Below are 5,896 nucleotides of genomic sequence, written 5' to 3'. Positions count from 1 at the left end.
GACGCGCTAAACGGTGGGACGACGAGAGGCTCTGGTAGGACACGACGACGTGAGTGTGGGGGCGTTCCCTACACGAGGACCAGGAGCTACATCTCGACTCTCATCGGAGGATAGGGTGAAGTAGGTGGTTCTAGTTCCCTCCCCATTCCCCTTTAGTTAGCTGTGTTATTTGGCTATATTATCTAGCCCGAAGATTTTATATGTCGTGAGCAAGTCTCACCTATGTCACGGTAAAGCACCAGTGTGCTAGACAGTACTATCAAGAGTACTTGTAATATTCATGTTGATTATTGGTGTGTACAGACACCAGGAACCAGTGATAAATTTACTGTGTTGTGTATATCTTTCTATAGATTTTGATATGAACATATAGTGGTAAATTATATAATATTATGCCGGTATTTGGAGGTTAGGCTATGTGCCCAGAAACTATTTATTTTCCATGTATTGATGATTGATTTATATACCATATATATGTCTATGTTCATTCAGTGAATAATCATTTGTGAGTACAGTGAATCATTGCGTTATCGCCCACGAGAGAAAGTACTGAAAACTCCCGTGTTAATATTTCATTATATATTGTTGGATAAATAACAGTGTAAGACCATTACAGTGAATCATTGTAGAATTGATTGTAGAAAAGACTGTTTGAGCCTGAGTACAGTGTAACTAAGTAATTCGGTTTATTTGTGCCAATATAGAGTGTGCGAGTTTCTAGTAATATTGGAGAATTTAAAGAAACCGCGCGCGTGAATCTAGCAAACAAACAAATTTCGCGCGGAGAGTCCATTGCGATCAGCTGTTCTTGACACTTGATGAGGAGGGGAGAGTGTTGCCCTCTAGCGGTCGCATAATATCCGTGGGAATTACCAGCCGCGTCAGGATCAGTTGATTTAATTGATTATTGTTTGGCTTTGTGACATCTTTCATACATTTTAAGTAAAGTACAAAAACTATCTTAGTGTTTTTATCATTCCCTCCATTGATCTTGTGGCTATATTATACCTGTAAGCATAGAGTGATAACAATAAGTACCTGCCTGATTCCTGATCTTTGAGTGTGACCTTGCCAAGGCTACCACTGAATACACCAGTCCACTGAGGGTGTTACTGGCCACCTTAAACACCAGTTGGCGATCTTGTGGATAACCGTAGAGCCCTATTGTTGGGGAGGGCACACGACAGTCGAGGTGAACGAGTCGTGTTCTCACTCTTTCTTAATAAGAGGCCGTTAAGATTGACTGGGAGACTCTCCTGGCGTGCAGTGGCGCCGTGAGGATCGAGGGAAGACCCGCAGGGCTACGGTGAGTTACCTTGAGCGTAACTGTTGCTCACCCCAGACTAGAGAGAAGAGAGGTGAAACCCCAACATTGGCGACCTTGCCAGGATTTCGATCGAAGTAAAGGTTGCAGTGGTACTTGGCAGTGGTGTTAGAGATCAGGTGCAGGTTAACACTCGTAGCACAAGATGGAGGATGATAAAATAGCGAGGTTTATTGACTCTAGAGACGAACAGGTGCTGGAAGAGTGCACCAAGGCACAGTTACAGGCTATAGCGGATCATTTTGGAATAAAGCTGAAATCTGCCCGAGTTGGTGAAAGAAGACTAGAGATAATGGCTCAGCTCAAGGCTCGAGACGAAGCTTTGGGGGAGGAACGGCCCCAAACACCTGCCAGTGAGGGTGAACACTTGAGTATTGGTGGAAGCAGCAGGGGATCCAGCGGCAGCAGGCACAGCATAAAGCTGGAAATAATGAAGCTGCAGCTAGAAGCACAGCAGCGCAAAGAAGAGCGAGAAGCAGAAGCGCAGCTGAGGAGAGAAGAGGCACAGCAGCGCAAAGAAGAGCGAGAAGCAGAAGCGCAGCTGAGGAGAGAAGAAGCACAAATGAAGCGTGAGGAGCGAGAAGCACAGATGAAGCGTGAGGAGCGAGAAGCACAGATGCAGCGTGAGGAGCGAGAAGCACAGCTGCGCCGGGAAGAGCAAGAACGAGAAGCACAGCTGCGCCGGGAAGAGCAAGAGCGAGAAGCACAGCTGCGCCGGGAAGAACAGGAGCGAGAAGCACAGACGAAGCGTGAGGAGCGAGAAGCACAGCTGCGCCGGGAAGAGCAAGAGCGAGAAGCACAGCTACGCAGGGAAGAACGAGAGCAAGAAGTTAGGCTGAGACAAATGGAAATAGAAGCCAACCAGGAGGTGGAGCTGAAGCGAGCTGAACTGGGACTAGGTGCCCCTGCCCCGCCACAGGAAGACCGACGAGTGAGGGAACGAGACCTGCCGGTCTTTGTGCCTAGTGAAGCCGAAAGTTTCTTCGATCACTTTGAGAGAGTTGCTGCTATGAAGAGGTGGCCGAGGGCGGAGTGGGCGGAGTTGGTCCAAGGAGGCTCACAGGGGAAGCTCGCCAAGCCTTCACTATGCTCGACTTCCAAGAATGCACTAACTACGATGCGGTAAAACGAGCTGTGCTCCGTTCCTTTAAGCTCACGCCAGAGTGTTACAGAAAGAGGTTTAGAGAATGTACCCGGTTGCCAGGAAAATCGTATGCGGAGACGGCGAGGGACATTGAAAGAAAGCTCCTTAAGTGGCTGGACTCTGAAGAAGCAAGGTCGGTCGAAGAGGTCAAGGAACTAATGGCCATGGAAAAGTTTATGTCCGTGCTCTCTCCTGAGATCAGGATGAGGGTAAAGGAGGCGGACATAAAGGACCTGAGGGCCGCAGCCGACCGGGCCGACATGTTAGAAGAAGCCCTACGCCCACGCCGAGAGGGACAGAACCGACCACCCGCATACGTCGGAAACGATAGGAGTTATAGAAGGACGGATGGATGGAGGACAGGAACGAGTTCTCCCAAATCCCATTTCTCAAGTTGGAACACCCGAGGAACAAAAGGTGTTGTAGAGCCGATAGGGGAGAACCAAGCTGAGAGCTCGGGAACTGTTACTGCAGGGAAAGAAACGACAAGTGAGGCGGGAAAGACACAGGGTGTGACGGTCTCTGGAGGCAGTGCTAAGGCGAGCGGTGGCGGATGGTCTCCGCCGAGGGGCCGCTGCTACAACTGCGGAATACCCGGACACGTCGCGCGGGAATGCAGACGCCCTAAGCAGCGGGGACACGTTGCTTTAGTGATGTTCGAGGACCAGAGGGCCGAGGGAGTGCGGGATGAACCCGTGCTGAATGGGGAGAAGAAAGTTCACCCGTTCATGTGTCAAGGAACCGTAAGGATGGGGGTCGCAGACCCCATCCCAGTGAAGATGCTAAGAGACACCGGGGCTGACTTTACCCTGGTAAGTGAAACCCTGTTCCCCGAGGGTTACAAGAGCACCAGTGTGGGGGTGGCAAGTGTGACCACTGTGGGAGGCCCAGTGAGGATGCCCCTACACCAGGTAACTTTAAATTCCGAATATGGCTGCCAGACCCTAGAGGTGGGAGTCTGTACATCAATGCCCAAGATGGAGGCGCAGGTCATCTTGGGGAATGACGCGTGTGGAGGATATGTCCTCCCGCATCTCGTGAAAGGCGAAGAGTGCCCAGAACAACACGAGGAGACAGGCGAAGATTTGAACGCCTGTGGGGACGAGAAGGGAATCGCACCGGTGGCGATCCCAGTTTGTACTGTGACACCGAGACAACGCGAAGAACCAGGAGGTTGTGGATCTGATGGGGCTGAGGAGTCGACTGACAGCCTGGGAACAGATCACCTCTGCGTAGGACCCAGAGAACGAGTGGAGGGCGAGAGTAGCCCGAATGGTGAGTTGCAGGTGACACTCACCAGTTCTCCAGGGGTAAGCCGCACTCGTCTCGGAGAGTTACAGCAGGAGTTCCCCGAATTGGTTAGTAAGGCCGAAGGAGGACGTGTGGGTCCTGAAAAGGCTTACTTTCCATTTATCTATATTATATATGCCGTGCTATCTATGATGAAGGAACGATGGACGCCAGGAGCAACCGTGGGAACGGTGAATAAATATGTCCAGAAGTTCAAAGAACGTCTCACTAGAGCGAAGAAACTGGCTAGGAAACTCCTGAAGAAGGCGCAACGTAAGATGTCGGAGTGGTACGACAGGAGAGCTGCGCAGAGGGATTTTCAGGCCGGATCCAAAGTATTGGTTGTGCTGCCAGGTAAAGGTGAGTGACCAGGTCGCGGTTCAAGAGACCATACCGAGTGCTGCGACGGTTGGGTCCAGTGTCGTACGAGATTGGGAAGCCGGATGGACCCCGAAAGAAACAGGTGTGTCGCGCAGACCGCCTGAGACCTTTCTTCACTGTGGAAGGAAGAGCCGCCAAGCAGGACGGAACGGATTCCCGAGAAACCCAGCGGAAGACGGGTCTGAGTGTACTGAGGGACCGAGAACTCCCGGAGGAGGAAAGTAAGTGGTCCAGGGCGGACGGCACCAGTCTCACCCGCACTGAGAGTCTGACAAGGATCAAGCACATCAAAGGGAAGGACGACGTAGTAGCGGATGCCCTATCCCGCATCCACTAACGAGACATGACTCTTATTTTAAGGGGAGGGGTATGTGACGGAGTTCCCCCCCTTATAATTCTCCCACGCCTGCAGTAAGAGTCATGTCTGCTTTTCCCAAGCGTTCTCTACGTTGCAGGCTACAATTTGATACATGGGAGAGAGTGAAGTGTTCTCGGAGAGCCGAGAAATTTGTGAAATAGTGATATTTTGGCCTGTGGTATAGGCCCTTTAGGGAGCCAAGATGGCACTGGCTTCCCTGATCTCCCGCCAAAACCGTGTGACGTCAGTGGCACCGGATTGGTCACCGACAGCAGTGTGGCACCGGGAGCCAATGAAAACCTCCCGTGGCAAAAGTGACGTCACGAAGGAAGGGGGTCCGGCCAGCGCGCCGGGCTGGCGCAGCAGTCAGACACGACACGTCATAGAGGTCGGACGTGCGACGAGTGGTCCTGTCTGTCGGACAGCTGTTTCCCACTACCGTGGATTTACGCGTCACCTGAAGTCCGCCAGTACTCTGAGAAGTCTTCCCTAGTTCATGTGTTGAACCAGAAGAGGGAATTGACGGTTATTTGAGCAACAAGTGCTCCAGTCAGGTACTGTGCCAGTAGCAGTGAAGCCGTGCAGTGACGTATGTTGACGTCGGTGGCAATTCACCAGTTCGTGACAGCGTAGTGGCTGACAGAGCCACTGGGTAGCTGAGGAAGAGAGGACTATTTGGGGATACCGAACGACTGTAGCTGAGACGTAGGCGACAGCCGTTGCTGGGAGAAGACGACGGCCAGGAGACCGACTCCAACCTTCAAGAAGTCAAGGAGGAGGACGGACCTGCAGTGAGGAGGCACGGAGACGACGCGCTAAACGGTGGGACGACGAGAGGCTCTGGTAGGACACGACGACGTGTAGTGTGGGGGCGTTCCCTACATGAGGACCAGGAGCTACATCTCGACTCTCATCGGAGGATAGGGTGAAGTAGGTGGTTCTAGTTCCCTCCCCATTCCCCTTTAGTTAGCTGTGTTATTTGGCTATATTATCTAGCCCGAAGATTTTATATGTCGTGAGCAAGTCTCACCTATGTCACGGTAAAGCACCAGTGTGCTAGACAGTACTATCAAGAGTACTTGTAATATTCATGTTGATTATTGGTGTGTACAGACACCAGGAACCAGTGATAAATTTACTGTGTTGTGTATATCTTTCTATAGATTTTGATATGAACATATAGTGGTAAATTATATATAATATTATGCCGGTATTTGGAGGTTAGGCTATGTGCCCAGAAACTATTTATTTTCCATGTATTGATGATTGATTTATATACCATATATATGTCTATGTTCATTCAGTGAATAATCATTTGTGAGTACAGTGAATCATTGCGTTATCGCCCACGAGAGAAAGTACTGAAAACTCCCGTGTTAATATTTCATTATATATTGTT

Source organism: Procambarus clarkii, chromosome 37, assembly GCF_040958095.1.
Source record: "Procambarus clarkii isolate CNS0578487 chromosome 37, FALCON_Pclarkii_2.0, whole genome shotgun sequence".
NCBI classification, from domain to species: Eukaryota; Metazoa; Arthropoda; class Malacostraca; order Decapoda; family Cambaridae; genus Procambarus; species Procambarus clarkii.
Note: the sequence above shows the minus strand (reverse complement) of the source record.